Genomic DNA, 20,989 nt, shown 5'->3' on the forward strand with positions numbered 1-20,989 from the left:
GATACTCTAATTTGATACTCTAATTTGATACTGATTTGATACTCTAATGTATGGCAAAATGATTAGCACTTCAATCTTATCATATAAATACCATTTCTTTTTTGTGATGAGAACATTTAAGATCTATTTTCTTAGTGACTTTCATATATACATTACAGTATTATTAACTAAAATCACCGTGCTGTATTGTAGATCCCTAGAACTTATTCATCTTAAAACTGGAAATATGTACCCTTTGACCAATATCTCCCCATTCCTTCTAACCCCAGCTCCCGGTAAACACTACTCTGCCCTGAGTTCAGCCTTTTAGATTCCACATATAAGTGATATCATACAATACTTGTTTTTCTTGTGTCTAACTTACTTCATTTAGCATAACGTCTTGAGTTTCATCCATGCTATTGCAAATGGCAAGATTTCCTTCTTTCTCTTGATTGAATACTATTGACAAAGGTAGTGATGTCATCTATATCTATATCTATATATTTTACACACACACACACACACACACACACACACACACACTTCTGCTTGATGATGGAGTACTTCTGTGCATGGCTAATTTTACGGCCATGTAGATCAAAAGATGCCCAGTTAATAAACAGTAGGTCAGGTCACATGACTTGGAAGCACATTGTGGTCCATAATTGTTTTATTTCTACTAGTGTCTAATAGCAAACCAGGAACTGTTTTGCAAAAAGAAAATAAACATATATGAAAAAGCTTTGTTTCAAAATCTTAATGAACTACATTGTGATTCACCTATGAAAGCCCATCAAAAGCTCTATACAACATGCCTTTTGCCAGTGACTCTTCAAAGCACCATAGGATTTACTCTGGTATAATATTATCCAAGATCCAGAGCATCTTGAGATCAGAGAATTATCTGTAAATCTGGGCCCCACTCAAAATGGCAATCTTAGGTGTTATCTGATAAATGGGTTGGATTAGCATGCCAAAATGAAGTACCTGTTACCTCCAAAATGTAAGGAAATTCTTACGGGAAAGAGGACCCAAATGCAACAGTTTTTCCTTACTTTAGAAAGGTTATGTTAATATGCAAACACCAGTAGATCTCTGTAGATCACCATGGAAGCAGTACTAAATTTTTCTGGGATTTATCTCCCACCTTCTAATACACTTGTGCCTTACCGAGGTTACTAGGATAATTGCAACTTCCTACTCACCAGGTCCAATCAGCATAATATTATCACAGGATGGGTCAATAAGAGGTCCTATGCAATGGAGATATAACCAAGGTCCCTTTGGATTATTAGATCAGGGTTCAGCAAATTCTGAACCATGGGTGAAATCTGGACTATGCCCTGTTTTTTATGGACCATGAGCTAAAAATGATTTTTACATTTTTAAAAGGTTTTTAAGAAACACGATTATATACATACTCCTTGGAAATGTAAAATATTGACTGTTTGGTCCTTTCCTTGTTGAGTCTTGGACAACTCTACAGAGGGCTGGAGAATTGAAGCAGACAGTAAAGGTGTATTGTTGGTCCTGCCAGATGAAAGCAAGCTGCTCTGACAGTCTCATTTAACAGGTATACAGAGGAGACATTAAACAGATCAGTAACTACCTACTAGATGCTAGATGCTGCTAGAACAGAAGCTGAAATTTGAATCTCCACTAAATTAACACAAGATAACCTATCATTCTCTGAGCTCTATATTTCTTCTGCACAGATGAAATGGGCAAGTTGAAAGGGAATATGATAGAAATCATGTTCTTCAATTGATAGTGGCACTATTTCTGAAATTCTTCTATAAATGCACTATAGGTCTTAGATTACCTTTTGGGTGGTAGCAGCAACACTGGGGCTTCCATAATAATCCTCATTATCAAGATCATAGAAATCTTATAAAGATTCTGATAGTTATTAAATATATCTATTCCTACTATTCATTCTGGAACTGAGAAAATAACCACAGGCCAGATGGAAGGGTCAATTTGGCTCATTGTGAAATTGACCTGAATCAAAATTCCATTAATTAATTTCCTGGCTGCTGTAAGTCCTGACTGTGACTGCTTGACAACCGTAGTGTCTGGGGACTCCAGAATTAATGTCAGTCAGAAGCAGTATCCAGTAATCTCTGAAAACTCTGAATAATTTCTCTTTCTTAATATATAGTTAATCTGTTCAGTAATGACAGGGATCTTGAGGGGACACAAGACAGAATATTATAGTATATATTGTTGGCAGAGTTGCTTATTTCTTCACTATTAGGGATGGGACTTCTTAACCATTTAAAGGACACTAAGTAAGGGACTGTGACTCTTTACATGTGGTGATAGGAGTCATACTTCTGTTAACAAACCTAAGGCTTTGCCGTTCACACAAAGAAGTGAGACTTTTGAAGACTTCTCAATTATTTCACTTCTAGAGATGTCACAATTAGACCAAACCAAGGATCTCTGAAGGTTAAACCATTCTGATCACTGTTCTCACTCTGTTGTCTGTGAGAGTTACCACTCCCAGCTTGTCTCTGGTAGTTAACTGCGCCCCTCAGCCCCTTGTCACTCAAGAACTCTTCCACAAAGGCCTGTATCTATAATAGCATTTCTCACTCATAATCATGTCCTAAGGAGAAGAGCCACCACAGAACTCTTCAGGGATCACAATGTTCCCCTTACCAATGTATCTCTCAGCACATTGAGAGAACAGCAAAGGTGGTGTTTTCTGGACCCTGCTAGGGCAACCTAGCAATACAGTTAGTGGTAAGTGATGATAAGTGAGGAAATCATGTGTAAGCATATGTTAAAACAGTCCTATTATCCTAAGCCTTCAGGAATCTTCAGCTTCGGATTACAAAGGAAGTTCTGAACTCTTTGCTTCATTTAGTGTAGACCATTATTTTGTTCAGGTTTCAAACAAATAATTACGGAAACTGCTAACAGTCATTCCAAGCCTCCTTTCCAGATACCAGAATCTAGAATCTCTACTTAGTATATTTCTACTAATATATTTTCTCTAATTCAACATCTTTTTTTTTTTTTCCCTCTAGCCTAATCCAACACTTTTATGGCCCAATAACAATTTATTCCCAGGTTTCTGTCAGTACAAATTGACATCTTACAAATCTGCTGGTATCAGGACTCCCTACCCCCGAGAACGGTATGGGTTGGGTGGTTATTGATCTACAATCAATGAGAGACAGTAGGGTAAAACCTGAAGAGGATTAACAGTGCAAAGACAACGACTATGGCAGGTTATTCAAGAAAGGGAAGGGGTATCTCTTTGGACAGAGGAAGAATGGCGCCCTCAACTGGCAAAGAGGCTTAGCACAATTTTAAGTTGCGGGCATTAGCTTCATTGGTATTTGCCCATCTGTCTCCATCCATAGCTTCATTGGTATTTGCCCATCTGTCTCCATTCTAATTTTGAAAGCCCCCCATTCTTCCCTATAATGGTCCTAATCTTAAGAGACTTTGAAAATTTGTTAATTCAACTTTTATTTTTATTCAGTCCCCTTCAGGACTAGCTTTGTTGTTTGTTTTTCAGAAATCTTGACCTTGAGGCTATCAGAGATAAGGGTTTATTTTAGGGTAGTCATAAAAGGTTTCAGGTTCTTTATCCAGACCATAAGCCGAGAATTTAAAAACTTGAACTTATCATTTTCTTTACTCAAGTTCTCCTTTGTAGTCAACAAGTCCAAGTGTCATTACACTCATTATTTTTATTAAAATATTTTTTGTTTTAGCTACTTGCCCAAGGCCTTACCTTCTTGGGGCACTTGACTCCAGACAATGGTAGATAATAATCTAAGTGATGCTTGGCCACTGCATCCCATGAATCAGTCCCATCATTTATTGGTGACATCAAAGTCTTGAATAATTTTGGGTCCAAAGAGAGAACTAATTTAATCTTTAAGGTTCAGTAATTGTAGAATCACTTCTAGGAATAGTAACTCTACTAGTCAAAGTTCACACAGGGCATTAAAGCCACTATGAGTGTTAGAAGAATAGGGATTGATTAAAGGAACTAAACTTACACAAATGAGGGGGGAATGGAAAAAAGTATGTTCAAAAGGTATAGTTAGAGGTCAGAGGGTCAAAAATCAGGGATGTGGCTGAAAAACTGGAGTTTGAAGGGAAATATGAAATGCCAAGCATGGAACCACATAGGAGGTGATCCCAAAAAAGGCTATAGGGAAGCTGTTGCCTCTTTGTAGCTGTCTTTGTGGGTCTGCAGTCAAGCATCCGGTGATAGGCCTAAGGTTGTTATTGATCTTCAAAGCTGGTAGTTAAGATGAGCTTCACGGTAAAGTGGCAGAGAACAAGGAGAGCTGGTACCCAGTCCCAGCAACTATCCTCATTTCTTTATCACCATACCCCATTGTAATAACCTCTGCTTTATTGTAATAACCTTCTGCCTTCTAGCTCAGCAAGATCCTTCTTTGGTCTACTCCAGCTCAGAACCTTACAGGGAAAGTGATCCTGGGATATGTGTTCCCACCCTAAGCAAGTAGAGGATGGCATAATCCAGCATTGCATGTTCAATAGAAAGAGTGAGGGGGGAAAAAAGGAAAAAAAAAAAAAAAGCAAATAGCATTTCTGTGTGTGTAAAATTCTTATTTTTGTTTTGTTCTGTTTTTAATTTTTTTGGTAATCTCTACACCTAACTCATGATCTGGAGATCAAAAGTCACATCCTCTTCTGACTGAGACACCAGGCACCCCTAATTGTATGATCTGAAGCAAGGCGTCTCGTCTCATTGGTCCTTATCTTCTTCTTTGATATATTAGGAACAGTACAATAGTTCTATTTCTAGTGTGGAGAGTAAAATAAGATGTTTTTTTGGAAATAAAATGCAAATTAACTTGAACATATGAAGGAAAATATTTTTCTTCATTAATTGCCTTGTATTAATTTCTGCAGGATGAAAGGTCCACCCAAACTACTCAACTCCTAAAAGATATTTCACAGTGATAGATGGCATGATATTTATAGAACTAGCAAAGAAAATAAATAGCCTTTGAAGATAGATTTGGGTGTAAGTGCTGACTCACAAACTTAATATTCATATAACCTTGAGCCAGTTACTAAATAACTCTAAGTTTTCAAAACTGTAAAATTGTGTAATAACACTTGTCCCCTAGAATTATTCTGGGTATTAGAAATCACAGAGTAGATATTTAACTATTGTTACCATTTAATAAATGTTTATTATTATTTTTGTTACTATCATAACTCAGTCTGCAGATTATAGAATATAAAAATGAAACTTACTCCTAAATCATTTACCTGAGCTCTCAGAAAGTAAATTGAATATGTCCACATGTGTGTGTTTCCACCACCAAGCACAGCCCTCAGACAATTCATAAATTAGTCACTCAGGGTTTTTGTTTTTGTTTTTGTTTTTTAGTCTCTAATGCCTAGTACAGGGCCTGGCTCATAGTAGGCCCTCAATAATGATCTATAAAACAAGACACTTGAAGTCTTGGCAAATATGAATGAACTGCCATCTTTCTCACTCCAAATAAACCCAAAAGAAATCCCCTCTGATTGAACGTTTGGAAAATCTGCATTTTCCTTCTTGGAATTTAGATGTAAGATTTAGGAGGAAAAATCTGCAAGACTTAGAAGTGAAAAAATGATGGTACCCCACAAGTCAGTACCAGGTCAATTGGTTCTCAAAAAAAAAAAAAAAAAAAAAGAGTGTTGGTTCATCAATACTCATTGTTTTATATACTTTAATTCTGGAAAAGGCATCCTCCTCTTAAAAATATACATGTTTTGGGGGGCACCTGGGTAGCTCGGTTAAACATCTGACCCCAGGTTTTGGCTCAGGTTGCAATCTCTGGGTTGTGTGATTGACCCCTGCACTGGGCTCCACACTCAATGCAAAGTCTGCTTGGAATTCTCTCCCTCTCCCTCCTTCTCTGACCCTCCCCCCACTCACATGTGTACTCTCTCACTCTTGCTCCCTCTCTCTAAAATAAATAAATTTTAAAGATTTATTTATTTATTTATTTATTTGAAAGAGAGAGAGAGAGCATGCACAAGTAGAGAGAGGGGCAGAGGAACAGAGTCTTCAAGTAGACTCCCTGCTGAACACAGAGCTCCATGTGGGGCTTGATTACAGGATGACTCATGAGATCATGACCTCAGCTGAAATCAAGAGTCAGAGGCTTAACTGACTGAATCACCCAGCCTCCCCTATATACATATTTTTGTGTATTTTATATGTTTCTTCGTAATAAGAACATTTTTTTAAAACTAGCCAATATCAATTCAAAGAGCTATCACGTTATGAATAACTCATTCAGCTTCTCCATGGGTAATATAGACTGGGTGAAGGGAGGAGTCAAAAAAAGATACCTTGGGACCAAAGCTACTAAACTGATTTTTTTTTAAATCAGAAGGAATTCCTAGGACTTGAGACATACCACAAATATTATAAGGTATGAAAAACATTCTTTCTCACATATTCTTTTAATTTTTTAAAAGATTTTATTTATTTGAGAGAGAGAGAGAGAACATGAGAAGGGGGAGGGTCAGAGGGAGAAGCAGACTCCCCGACAAGCAGGGAACCCAATGGGGGACTCCATTCAGGGGCTCCAGCATCATGACCTGAGCTGAAGGCAGTTGCTTAACCAACTGAGCCACCCAGGCATCCTCACATATTCTTTTAAAGTTTATCAGAAACATTTTTCAAAGGCATGGTGTATCCCCCCAAAGTATCATTAATCTGGTAATGCATTTTGCCCAAGATACCCTAAGAGTCCAAAGGTCTGTGATAAGGTTTTAACTCATTGGCTATGCCATGACATTGGTTTGATTTCTTTTTTTTTTTTTATAATTTTTTTTATTTTTTCAGCATAACAGTATTCATTATTTTTGCACCACACCCAGTGCTCCATGCAATCTGTGCCCTCTACAATACCCACCACCTGGTGCCCCCAACCTCCCACCCCCCACCCCTTCAAAATTCTCAGATCGTTTTTCAGAGTCCATAGTCTCTCATGGTTCACCTCCCCTTCCAATTTCCCTCAACTCCCTTCTCCTCTCCATCTCCCCTTGTCCTCCATGCTATTTGTTATGCTCCACAAATAAGTGAAACCATATGATAATTGACTCTCTCTGCTTGACTTATTTCACTCAGCATAATCTCTTCCAGTCCCGTCCATGTTGCTACAAAACTTGGGTATTCATCCTTTCTTTCTTTCTTTTTTTTTTTTTTTACAGCTTTATAAACATATATTTTTATCCCCAGGGGTACAGGTTTGATTTCTATTAAAGGTTTTTCTTCTTAAGACATTTTCTAACATTAAAGAACTTGACAAAGATCAGCCTTATAAAGGTTGCTGTTTGCTTGTTGTGATGATCTTGTGAAAGCTACTATGTAATTCACTATACAACCCTTTTTAGAAGAATACACAAATGAGCATATGCCATGGTCTCAGTACTAGTGATAGCTATACTTTCTTGAACAAAGGGTTTACATTTTCTTAGAGGCAAACCGAAAATATAAATTTTGGAGTTCTTTTTAGAGACACAAGCACTAGCACGTGAATAACAATTATGTTATATTCCTTGGGTGTTCCGTTAATTAAGCATTTACTTTAAAATGTATTTAATTTTTCAGTAACATTTTAAAGACCATTTTATTTTCTCTATTTTACATAAGATAATACCAAAACATGGAGAGGATCATTAAATTGTCCAAGAAATTCAATTAGTAAAATAAGAGAGGTAAAGAACCATCTAATTTTTCTGACCCTGAGAGTCCTTGGGGGCCCTTCTAAGTTTATCATTTTAAAAACCAGTGAAGTCATTGCTCACAACTAAATTCTTTGTCTTTTTTGACATTTAAGTCAGAACCAAACTAAAACATGAAAACTGTGGATGTGAATTGAAGGTTGGCCCTTGTTCATTCTACTGTAGGGTCCTCTTGTGCTCTGTTAGCATCCATTATTCTGAGCAGAATGCTGGAAATTAATTCAGAAGTTTGTATCTCCAACGTAAGCAGTGCATTCCCTCTTACTTGTTAAATTAAATTATCTGACCCAGAGGCAACAAACAGATTAAGTTATTCACTTACGAAAAATTGGCCATGATTTTTTTTTCCTCTGTTCTGGATGTTATGAGTTGCTGAGATTCCATATAATGGACGTAAAAATCAACAACAACAGAAATGACTGTTTTCTGCCAACACAAACACTATCTCTAATGCAGCAATGATAGATGCTCTTATCAGCATCAGAACAGACAGATATAAAATCCAATTACACAAGGAATCTATACTAGAGAGGAGAAATTGCGACATTGGTGAGTCATGGTCTTATGATCTGGATGTGAAATGACAAAGTGACTCATAGCTGTGGGTATATCATGTTCCAAACTGGTTTTAACATGACTGACCTCCATGTTTGGAACATCTGCTGTACATCAATGGAGATCTCAGTCTGCTAGAACTTCAGTACCGCTGAAAACAAAACCACCTTTATTATGTCTTCTGCCTCCACAGTTAATGCTTCGTAGTACCCAGAAAGTTCATTTAAAACACAAATAAATATATGCCACTCTTCTGCCCACAGTCCTTCAATGCTTCCCATCGTAAGCAGAACACATTCTAAACTTGGTCTGATCTGGCCCTGCCTTCTCTGACCTCATATCTCTGACTCCCTTTGTGCACAACATTCTAGCTCAGTGGCCTTCTCTCTGGTCTGCCACAAGCCAAGCTTGTTCCCATCCCACAGCCTGTCCACTCAAATATTTCCTCTGGCAGGAATAATTTGTCACCTCTCCCACTCCTTTCTTTCTTTCAACTTCAATGTCAAGTTACATATCAACTCTCCAGACAAAATTCTTCTAACCATTCTATTAAAAATATTCTCCAACTAATATTTCAATTTACTTTATAGACATATCTCATTTTATTGTACTCTGCCTTGTTGCACTTACAATACTTCTTTTTTTTTTTCCCCCAAATCAAAGGTTTGTGGCAACCTTAGGTCCAGGAAATCTAGAGACACCATTTTTTCAATGGCATTTGCTTACTTATGTCTCTGTCACATTTTAGTAATTCATGCAATCTTTCAAACTTCTCATTAGGATTATATTTGTATGGTCACCTGTGATCAGTGCCTGTTCACACGCTATCCATTCTGTAGCCATGAATAAAGGAGTAATTTAGACTTTCAGGTCTTATTATTTAAGAAATAACATTTTGTAAGGCTATAGTTGCTATAGATAGTGACTTCTCTGATGAATCTGAGCCAAACGAATTCAAAACCTTCTGGAAAGAATGCACCATCTTCCATACCGTTAAGAACACCTGTGATTCATGAGAAGAGGTCAAAATATCAACATGGAGAGGAGTTTGAAAGAAGTTGATTCCAACCCTCATGGATGCCTTTGAGGGGTTCAAGATTTCAGTGGAGTAAATAATTGCATATGTGGCAGAAACAGCAAGAGAACTAGAATTAGAAGTGGAGCCTGAAGATGGGACTGGATGGCTGCTCTCTCATGGTCAAACCTGAATGGAGGAGGAGTTGCTTATGTTTGAGCAAAGAAAGTGGATTCTTGAGATGCAATCAAAGATACTGTGGAGATTGTTGAAATAACAACAAAGGGTTTTCAATATTACATGAACTTCGTTGGTAAAACAGCAGCAAGATTTCAGCAGATTGACTCCAATTTTATAAGAAGTTCTACTATGAGAAAAATGCTATTAACAGAATTACATGCTACAGAGAAATGTTTTGTGAAAGGAAACTTCATTGTTTTCTTATTTTAAGAAGTTGCCACAGCCACCCCAGCCTTCAGCAATCACTACCCTGATCAGTCAGCAGCGAGTAACATCAAAACAAGACCCTCCACCAGCAAAAACATTGCCATTTACTGAAAGCTCAGATGATGGTTAACCCTTTTTAAGCAAGAAAGAATTTTTTTTAAACATTTTATTTATTTATTTGAGAGAGAGACAGTGAGAGAGAGCATGAGCGAGGAGAAGGTCAGAGGGAGAAGCAGACTACCCATGGAGCTGGGAGCCTGATGCGGGACTCGATCCCGGGACTCCAGGATCATGACCTGAGCCGAAGGCAGTCGCTTAACCAACTGAGCCACCCAGGCGCCCCAAGAAAGAATTTTTAAATTAAGGTATGTAAATTGTTTTGCTAGATGTAATGCTATTGTACACTCAGTAGAACGTAATGTAGTATAGATATAACTTTTATATACCCTGAGCAACAACAGACAAAAAATTCTTTGACTTGCTCTATTGTGATATTCAATGTATCTTTGGTCTGGAACAAAACCCATCAGATTTCTGATTCATGTCTGTATAGGATTTTCATCATAGGGTTTATCATTCTTTGAAATTACTTTTTGATGAACTTATATACCCATTTCCTTACTTATTTTTCATTCTCCATCACTCTATGCAAGTTTTGTCTGAAAAGAACACGTCTATTTGGTTTCTGTGCTCCCTGTCTCCAGAACAATGCCTGGCACTAAGAAGGAGGTATGATGGACAGGGAAAGGTGGTAAGATTGATGTATTGTAGGAGTCGGTGAGTTATTACAAATGAAAAGGGAGAATTAGAAGCACTCAAGAACCCTGACAGGATTGGAAAGACCTCATGTCCCCTTAACATGGGACAATTCACCATACACACCTATCATGCCTTCTACTTGTGCTCTGTTGTTAATTAAGAAGCCAAAACTCCCAGGTGACCCATCAGTGCCCAACTCTAATTCATAAAGAGAATAGACATTATCTCATCTGATTCATGTATCTACCCCTCCCCCCTTAATATTCATTCAGATCCTTTCTCTGAGACTTTTGGAATATATTATCCATCATTAGAAAAACTCCTCTGATCTATACATATGGGACTGTTTCCTTCAATTTCTTACTCTGACTGAAGCCTGATGGGCCCTTGAGAATACTTTTTCCCATCCCATTGACCCTTTCCAATGTTGTCCATTTTCACTGCTATATCCCTCTTACCATTTGACTGTAGGAGGCACAGGTAGACTCTCTATACTTACCCAGCTCACTGTTACTCTCTCACACCCTACTACTATCAAAATTCTTGTAATGTCAATATCTAAATACCATGTCAGCATACCTTAGCCTCAGAGTTCCTTGAACAGTTCACCTCCGGGGATTTTGCTTCACATCTTATACCTCAGTCTCCCACTTAAGAGGTTATACCAGAGAATTTCTTATTAGCAACATTTTATATGATCTCCATATTCTCTATCCAATGCCTCCGACTCTTCCCTCTCACTTCTCCTAAATCCAGAGGTTCTTACAATGCATCAAACTTGTCATCTTCTACTGCCCATCCCACCTCATTCCTCATGTGCTTACTTATCTAGCTTAGACTGTGCAATCCAAAACAGTGGTTCCCAAAGTGTGGCAGCATTAATATCACTGGTGAGCTTAGGGAAAATGAAAATCATGGGCCCTATCATCATCTATTAATTCAGAGTCTCCATAGAGGATGACGGGATACTGTGTTTTGACAAGATCTCCAGGTGATTCTTTTGTACATTTAAGCTTGGGGATCATTGCTCTGAAACATGCACTTCCATATACATACTTAATTCCATGCTCTTCTCCCCTTTATCATATTCACCAGGAGAATCTCCAACCACAATAAATCCAACTCTGACATACTCTAGAGCTGTTCCCCGTGACTGGAAGAATCGCAAATCATGATGGGTAGTTGCATTTGGTATTCATCACTTTTTGCAAGCTCTTGAAGCTGCCCAGCTACTAGATTTTCCTGATGTGGTGATTTTCCAACTTGCCTCGTGACTATTTCATCTATTTTCTTTTTTTTTTTTTTTAAGATTTTATTTATTTATTTGACAGACAGAGATCACAAGTCGGCAGAGAGAGAAGGAGAAGCAGGCTCCCTGCTGAGCAGAGAGCCCAATGCGGGGCTTGATCCCAGGACCCTGGGATCATGACCTGAGCCGAAGGCAGAGGCTTTAACCAACTGAGCCACCCAGGTGCCCCTCATCTATTTTCTTGTTTCCACAAACCTCCAACCCAACCCCTCAAGCCCTCTTCCTCATAGTCAACCAATGATTTTGTTTCTTTTTTTTTAAGATTTTTTTAAAGATTTTTAAGATTTATTTGACACAAGATTTATTATTTGACACAGAGAGAAAGATCACAAGTAGACAGAGAGGCAGGCAGAGAGAGATGGGGAAACAGGCTCCCTGCTGAGCATAGAGCCTGATGCGGGACTCCATCCCAGGACCCCAAGATCATGATCCTAGCCGAAGGCAGAGGCCCAACCCACTGAGCCACCCAGGCGCCCCCCAATGATTTTGTTTCTTATATCAATGAGGAAATGAAAACAATCAGAATATACATAAATATAGCCCACATTTACCACCTATTCACACACACACATATATATACACATGTAGGTATATGTATAATTTGCTCATCTGTCTTTCTTTACTGGGTGAACCATCCCTCTGATTTCCTCTGGATTCTATTCCCTTTCAAGACCAATTCCAAAGGTATGGCTCTCTTGATTGTCCCTTCACTCCCCAGTAGTTTCATTATTCACTCTTCCCATATAATTCCAACTAGCATACAAATATTCTGTAATTTCTTCCATTTTTAACAATGTCTGTCTTGTTCCCACAGCTCCCTCAAGATACCACCACCTGTCTCCCCAGTTTAGAGCAGACAGTTAGCAAACTTTTCTTTAAAGGGCAAAAAACAAATAATTTAGTCTTTGCTGGCCAGATAGTCTCTATTGCAACTGCTCGAGTCTGTCATTGCAAAAAAAAAAAAGAAGCCATTGACAATCTATAAAGGAATGAGTAAAACTATCTTCCAATAAAACTTTATTTATAAAATCAGGTCATTGGCCATAGATTGCCAAACCCCGATTTAGTGGAAAACTCCTTGAAAGACCTGCTTCTAATCACTGCATTCGTATCATAGGCTCCCACTTCATTTCCATTCCATTCAGGTTTTCTTCTCCAGATACCTAGGGAAGCACCTGTTATCAAGGTAAGTGATAATTTCCATGCTGCTAATTTTATTGGTCATTGTCAGCAATGCCTCCCTTTCTACTGTCTTTACTAAATCTTTCTCTCCTCCCCAACATCTAAATGTTGGCATGCCCCAGAATCAGTCTTTACACATTTTCTCTCTTCAGGCTTCATTTTCCTTAAATACCATCTATTTTTTTTTCACTCTCAAGTTATATTTCCAACCTGTGCTTTTCCCTCAATGCTCATTTTCCAACACCTATAGCTTCCAAAAATATGTAGAATCCTACCACTTCCTCTTGTCACCATTGCTACTATCCAGACTGAGCTCGATTTCTCGGTTGGATTACTGTAATAATTCACGATTGATCTGCCTTCTTTCAACCTTCTCCTGCTCCCAATTGTAAGCATTTCAGCATAATAGTGAACCTTTCAAAACATCACCAGATTCATGTCATTTGTTTTCTTGATATCTTCCAAATATTCTCCCTCTCACAGACCAAAGACCAAAATCTTTATATTGTCCTTCAGGGTCCTGGTGGACCTTGGCTGCTGCCTCTTCTCTGATTCCATCTCCTACTAATGTCACTCTGTGCTACACTGTTGCTCACTGCCCTGAAGCTAGGTTCCCTGCTATTTCTCAGACATATCAAGGCCCCCTCTGCCTCAGGTATTTTGCCAATTTACCCTCACCTATCTCCATGCCTCTGCCCAAGAGAAATATTAGATGGGTCTAACATGAACATCCTATAAAAACACTACTAACCACTCCATTTTCACCTCATCACTGCCATCTCTCTCACTGTGCTTTGTTTTATACTTTGTACTTATCATTAGTTTGTGTATATTTAACAATGTAATGAGTCTTTATTGTCTATATTTTCCCAACTAGAATATATAAGTTTGGTGAGGGAAAAGACTTTGACTTTTTTACTTTTTTTTTATAATCATTTTTTAAATTTATTTTCAACATAACAGTATTCATTGTTTTTGTACTACACCCAGTGCTCCATGCAATCCATGCCCTCTCTAATACCCACCACCTGGTTCCCCCAACCTCCCACCCCCCCACCTCTTCAAACCCTTCAGATTGTTTTTCAGAGTCCATAGTCTCTCATTGTTCACCTCCCCTTCCAATTTCCCCCAACTCCCTTCTCCTAACTCCCCATGTCCTCCATGCTATTTGTTATGTTCCACAAATAAGTGAAACCATATGATAATTGACTCTTTCTGCTTGATTTATTTCACTCAGCATAATCTCTTCCAGTCCCGTCCATGTTGCTACAAAAGTTGGGTATTCATCCTTTCTGATGGAGGCATAATACTCCATAGTGTATATGGACCACATCTTCCTTATCCATCCGTCCGTTGAAGGGCATCTTGGTTCTTTTCACAGTTTGGCGACCGTGTTCATTGCTGCTATAAACATTGGGGTACAGATGGCCCTTCTTTTCACTACATCTGTATCTTTGGGGTAAATACCTAGTAGTGCAATTGCAGGGTCATAGGGAAGTTCTATTTTTAATTTCTTGAGGAATCTCCACATTGTTCTCCATAGAGGCTGCCCCAACTTGCATTCCCACCAACAGTGTAAGAGGGTTCACTTTTCTCCACATCCTCTCCAACACATGTTGTTTCCTGTCTTGCTAATTTTGGCCAGTCTAACTGGTGTAAGATGATATCTCAATGTGGTTTTAATTTGAATCTCCCTGATGGCTAGTGATGATGAACATTTTTTCATGTGTCTGATAGCCATTTGTATGTCTTCATTGGAGAAATGTCTGTTCATATCTTCTGCCCATTTTTTGATATGATTAACTTTTTAAAAAGATTTTATTTATTTATCTGACAGAGAGAGAGCACAAGCAGGGGAGCGGGAGAGGGAGAAGCAGGGAGCCTAATGTGAGGTTCAATCCCAGGGCCCTGGGATCATGACCTGAGACAAAGGCAGAGACTTAACCAACTGAGCCCCCTAGCATTCCAAGGACTTCGACTTTTTATTCACTGCTATCTTACTAGTGTCTAGAACAGTGTATTGGTACTCCTTGGGTACTAAAATATTTGTTGAGTGAATACTGAACAACTGAATCTTTTTCTTTTTTCACCAATCTAATCCTCTGGTCATTCATTGCTACTATCTACCATCCAGCTGGCAAATTTTAAAACCTCATGATAAACCATGACTCCTTCTCCCATTGCCTTGGAAACTTCTCAGTGTCCAAAATCTTAGATTTCTTTCCCATAAAAACATAGTACCACTCAAAAAATTCCTTTGGCAATATTTGCATTTTGCAACTCTAAGCTAGCAGGCCTTTACCTCTATCTAGTTCATTCAGTTTCTATTATATGGTTTTTCAGACAATTAGCCCTTCTATCAATCTGTTCTCTCCTAACCTATCAAAGTACATTCTAACCACATGTCTCCTTGACTTGAGAATCTTATGTAGTTCTCCATGACAGATAATGCTTCTCAAACCATTTGCAGTAAAGCACTAGTTTTTATCCAATTTATTTCAGATTAATATTTTTGTAAAACACAATTTAAAGGAAATGAAAAAAAAAAAAAGAAACTACAAAATATAAATCCAGTGTTTATTATTAGACTGACCAGATATAAAGTTACATTTTGGTAAATATAATCAGAATGAAATAGGGGAAGTGAAAAATTTCAAAAAACTATACCACTCATGCATTGAAAAAAATATGTAAGTATGGAAAACATAGAGAGAAAATCCATTACACTTGTAACTTTCTGTAGTTCTGCAGTCAGAAATAAAATAATAAAGGAAATTGTATGTCCCTATATATAATGTTTGTAAGTATACTTTCAACCAATACCCATGTATGTCAATACCTGAAGTTGCTAGTGTGAAAAATGAGTTTGCTCCTTGCTTGTTAGTTCATCTCATCTAGGTTACATTGATAGCAAACCTACCTGCAGGGGATAATGTATAAATAGCATTTAAGAGTTTCATTTTAACAATACTCATAAAAGTATGAAGAATTCTCAGGACTCATAGGTATGTTGATGGGAACAGAAGAAGAGATTTCTGATTATAAAGCAGTTTCAGCAAGCTCAGAATATTCATTTTTTTCCCTTTTATTCAAAGCAAACAAGCAGTGCTTTATTTTCAAAGGTAATTTTCAATTCTTTGCCAGTAACAATTTCTAATAATTTATCCTGGCATGTCATAGATAAATTTAAATGATATATTAATGCAAAGAGGTGAATTCTAGATCTGTAAATTTCAAAATATCAGTTGCTTTTGATGGGAAGTGAAAAATTTTAAACTTTCTATCAACCTGAAAGCTGTTCTCTCATAACCTTGCATAAAGGCGTCGCAAGAAGATCATCCGTCTTTGTTAAACTCATTGTTAATTACAAACACAATAAAACAATCTGTAAAACTCTGTTCTCACAAACTCTTAAGTTTTGTTTTTCCTATTTGATCTTACCTCCCACCTGCATGAAAATATTATGATTAATTTAAAATATCAAAGACATGGTAAAAATCAACAAATCTGGTTGTTTCACATCTTTACAAAGTTGGGACCAAACTTGTTATTTCTTTTGCAGAAACTCAAAGCATTCATTCTATAGTTCTAGCTTTTACAACACAATGTTTTTCTCTCCATAACCATCATATGTCAGCACATTATACTGCTCACATTTAGCTGCTATATCATCACATAGTAATGAGTATATTTAAGTTTAATGATTGTGTAACTCACAATTTTTATGATATCACTAAGTCACTATTTATTTCAGCTCAGAGGTTTTTTTTGTTTTGTTTTGTTTTGTTTTTCACAGCAAAACATTCTCAATGAAGGGAATAGTGTGCTGATTTAGATTCCCATGCAAGCTTCATAATCTAGTTAACACCTCAATTAATCTTTTGTCTGACATCACAGCCAGGCGATCAAAAGAATATATTCCTACACAAAGTAAGCACAAAACCATATTTGCTGGTATGGATTATGGGCTTGGATGTTGAAATAACATGAATATGCTGTAAAACTATAAGACTAGTTAATCTTAAAGGTTCTGCTTCCTTCATCATGGGCTCTGCTGACCCACAGTCCACACTGCATGCACACGTATGGAGCCACTATCCTAAACACAATGGCACCCCTTCTCTCCTTTTTCTCCCCAGTACTTTTTCTCCCTCTCTCCTGACCCTCAATTGATTACCTTACTTTGTGTTTCACTGGAGAAATGGAAGCAATCAAGAGAATTTCACAGTCTTTCCACTATCACGTCTACCACCTGCCACCATCAGTCCCAACACACTTGGTTTTTTTTCTAGTACCTCCCTCTCAGCTAAGCCAGTCTTTGCACTTGCATATTAGACACCAACCTTTCTCATTGACTCAGAGACATCATCCCTACAATTGTCCTCTTTGTCGTACACCAACTTTTTGCTTTCTATTGGATTTTCCCATCATATTCAACTTATTACTCTCATTTGAAAGATTACACCACACACACACACACACACACACACACACACACACACACATTCTCACTTCCTCCTCCAGCTATTAGCTTCATTTCTTTGCCCCTTTTGACAATAAAAACTTCTTAAAAGCCTTGTCTATATGTAATGCCTTCAAATTATTCTTTTCCTTCTCTTTTAAGCCCTCTTTACCGTTCCACTTCTCCAGCAGAGCTGCTCTCAGCTAAGTTACTGATGACTCCCCGTATTGCTGGACCCTGTCTCAGACTTCATCTACTCTTCCACTCTTCTCTATCCATGGTCACTGCCTTCATTGTCTCATCCAACGTCAAGGTTTCAAATACTTTGTGCATGACAGTGACTTGCATTGTTCTAGTCAACTTAGTGGGAAAAAAACTCAGTTGACTGAATGAGTGACCCATACACAAGTCCAGGCAAAATCACTAAATTCAAATGTTAGAAAGATTTCAATCAGACTCTTTGCCTTTATTTTCTTTTTGTTGTTGTTGTTATTTGCTTCCCTTTTCTTAACCCCCCCTAATTAGTAGCCAACTCTGAAATCAACAATAAATTTCTGAAATAGCAATACTGTGCGTTTACTGTTACTCTAAGACTCATAATAAAATTACCCAAATCAACTTTGTTATTGAGTATAGTTAATCAAAATCATTCTTGAGAAGTCAAGCAAGGTAAGGGTGCCTAGGTGGCTCAGTCAGTTAACCTTCTGCTTTCACCTCAGGTCATGACCCCCAGGACCTGGGTGCAGGTCCCACGTCAGGCTCTCTGATCAGTGGGGAGCCTGCTTCTCCCTCTCCCTCTGCCTGCCGCTCTGCCTGCTTGTGCTCTCTATGTCTTGTCAAATAAATCTTTAAAAAAAAAAGAAGAAGAAGAAGAAGAAGAAGCCAAGCAACGTAAATATGTTCATTGACATCTAAACATCAACTTTATGAGAGTTTATGTAAAATGTTGGCAGTTCATGTTCATGAGATGCAAGCCATTTCTCTTTTTCTGAGTCTCATACTACGTGAGATTTGTTGAGTTTCTGATGATCCCTAGGGTTTCTTATGTTGACCTCCCTGAGGTATTGCAGGAGAGAGGAACCCCACTTCCCTGTCAGTTCTCAAAACAAATCACCCCAAATTTTCCACATCTTGTGGGAAAATGAGTGAAGAGAAATAGAGTAAAACTTACTTTAAGAATGGCAGTAACCTCATTAACATGATCAAGATGACCATCAGATTAGGGCCTTTCAATATGTTCAATGTCAACAAGATCACTTTCCCAGAGATTAAGAGTTTGTTGGTGTGTATATATCAGAACAGGCATTATATGTGTTTTGTAAATAAATGTTTACCTCTCTATGAGCCAGAGGTCTTAGAAGGTTCACTTGACATTTCAAAAATAAGTTTAGTTTTATGTCCATGAAAGTCCCATCTGTATCAAAACCAAACCCATTTCCAGAAAGCACGTGGAGCATTTTAATTGAAGTCATCAAAATGTTTCAGAGGTGTAGAGATGACATTTTGGAGTCTTCATTAGCAATGGTATCATTAGGTAAGCCCATTTTAACAAATATTCGAGAAAGTTAAAGAAACACTACTTCCAATTACAGAGAAAAGATATTCTGGGGATGCTGGGTCCTATCTAGCTATAGATAGCAGCATCCTTGAAATATACCCATGTATACATAAGGTTGGAGATGAGTGAGCTATCTTAAGAAGGCTTGGCCAGCACACACCACCAGCCACGGGCTGCTGACCCCAGAAGTTCAGGCTCCTTTTCCAGACAATAAGGTGTCAGGCAACTACCTTCCTTGCTCCAAGGGTGGTGGCCTCCCCTTGTACAGTTGGAGGAGACAGTTTGCAGCTGCAGTTACTTGAGTAGCTGACCGGGGTTTTGGGATTTTGTTTTGGTTTGGTTTTTTTTGTTTTGTTTTGGTGGGAGAGAGGTAGGGGACAACCAGCTGAGAAGTTTTTCATTTTTAACTCATCATGGTAAGGAGTGAAAACTGATACAGTCACTTTTGCACCCTGGGAGATCAGGACTCAAATTAATCAGAGGTACAACAGGGACATATTTATGGGGGCGAAAAACAATGCAGGGCGAGGACATCCGCACATTTACACTTAAGGGAGCATAGCGCAGTGCAAATTGGGTCATCTCAGGAAATATAAAAGCATTATTCCTCTGAGATTTGAAAAAAAAAATGTAATTACTTCTTCCACCAACCATGATTCTTTTCAATAACCTTCATTTTTGTCCCCTGGAAATGAAAAGAGGTTTACATTAAAAAGGCATTTCCTCTGACTCCGTGTCCTTGAGCTGCACAAAATGTAAACCATTCCCTCCCTCCCTCTTTTGAAGGAAAAGGGGGTTTCAATCTTTCCTTCTGAACACGGTCCATTTAAATAAGGAGATGGACTCCCATCTTTTCTATCAGCCCCATTGTTTGACTTGTCAGTAATAACACTTGAGCTGAAATTGTACAGGCGTCCTACTAATTTAGTAATTATTGACATGGTGCCGAGCAGGAAATGATAGCAAACAGAAGGAACTGTTAAGGAGAAATGAAATAAAAGATGTTCATATCATTGTTGAATAATGGCTGAGATCATTTTGTGCTTTAAGTAGGCCCAAGACACCTTTTTCCATTTTCCTGACACATTTATAATTTATGCTTTGTAATAGTTCCAAATATTTTTAGGACACTGGACTTTGTTTGAGAATCTTGCCAAACTGAATGAGAATCACGGAGCACACACACAGATGAGTGGGCCATGTGACCCCGCAGCAGCTTCCCAGTTAAGTGACAGCCCCTTTCTCCCCAGCCTGCCTCTTCTCCTAAGGCTTCTTCTTCTCCCCCCACCCCTTTTTTTCACCCTTTTCCTTTTTAAATTTGCATTTTATATTTATTGTATTTATTTATATATTTATAATATTTATTTATTTATTAAAAAGATTATATTTATTGTAATCTTAACTCTTGCTAGGATCTTGGTTGCTAGGATAGGCAATGCAACCTGGGTTGCTGTATGTATCCATGCCGTTTTCATTTATTTATTGACTTTTAGATCTGGGGGCTTTACTTAGTTATAAGAACTTCCCTAAAGTTTGGTGAGCATGGATATGAAGGGCTCATTTTTTTTTTTTTGAGTTGCATATTTGTGTAACTGCCAGCATAAAGCATGTATGTATCTAGTAAGGCACAGGTGTGATGACAAGCCGGTCGTCAAAATGTTAAGACCAGAGTGTACAAATTTGTAAAAGATTTGTTGAAAGGATATAAATATTGAATGAGAAAATTCAGCATATCTTTTTATAACCCTGATATTGGAGGTTAGGCATGGTACCTTCCCTATGGAGTGATCATGTTATGTGGCATTTACTATGATATAACGATTCCATATCAGGACTTAATTTGTCAGTGTTAGAGGACAATGACTTCTCACACAAGACTATGTGTAACAATAAAATCGTAAAGCGTTAAATTTTCTTTAATGTAACCTGCAATCAAATTGCCACCATTTTAATAAGACTGGAAACTTT

This window comes from Lutra lutra, chromosome 7 (assembly GCF_902655055.1).
Source record: "Lutra lutra chromosome 7, mLutLut1.2, whole genome shotgun sequence".
Lineage (NCBI taxonomy): Eukaryota > Metazoa > Chordata > Mammalia > Carnivora > Mustelidae > Lutra > Lutra lutra.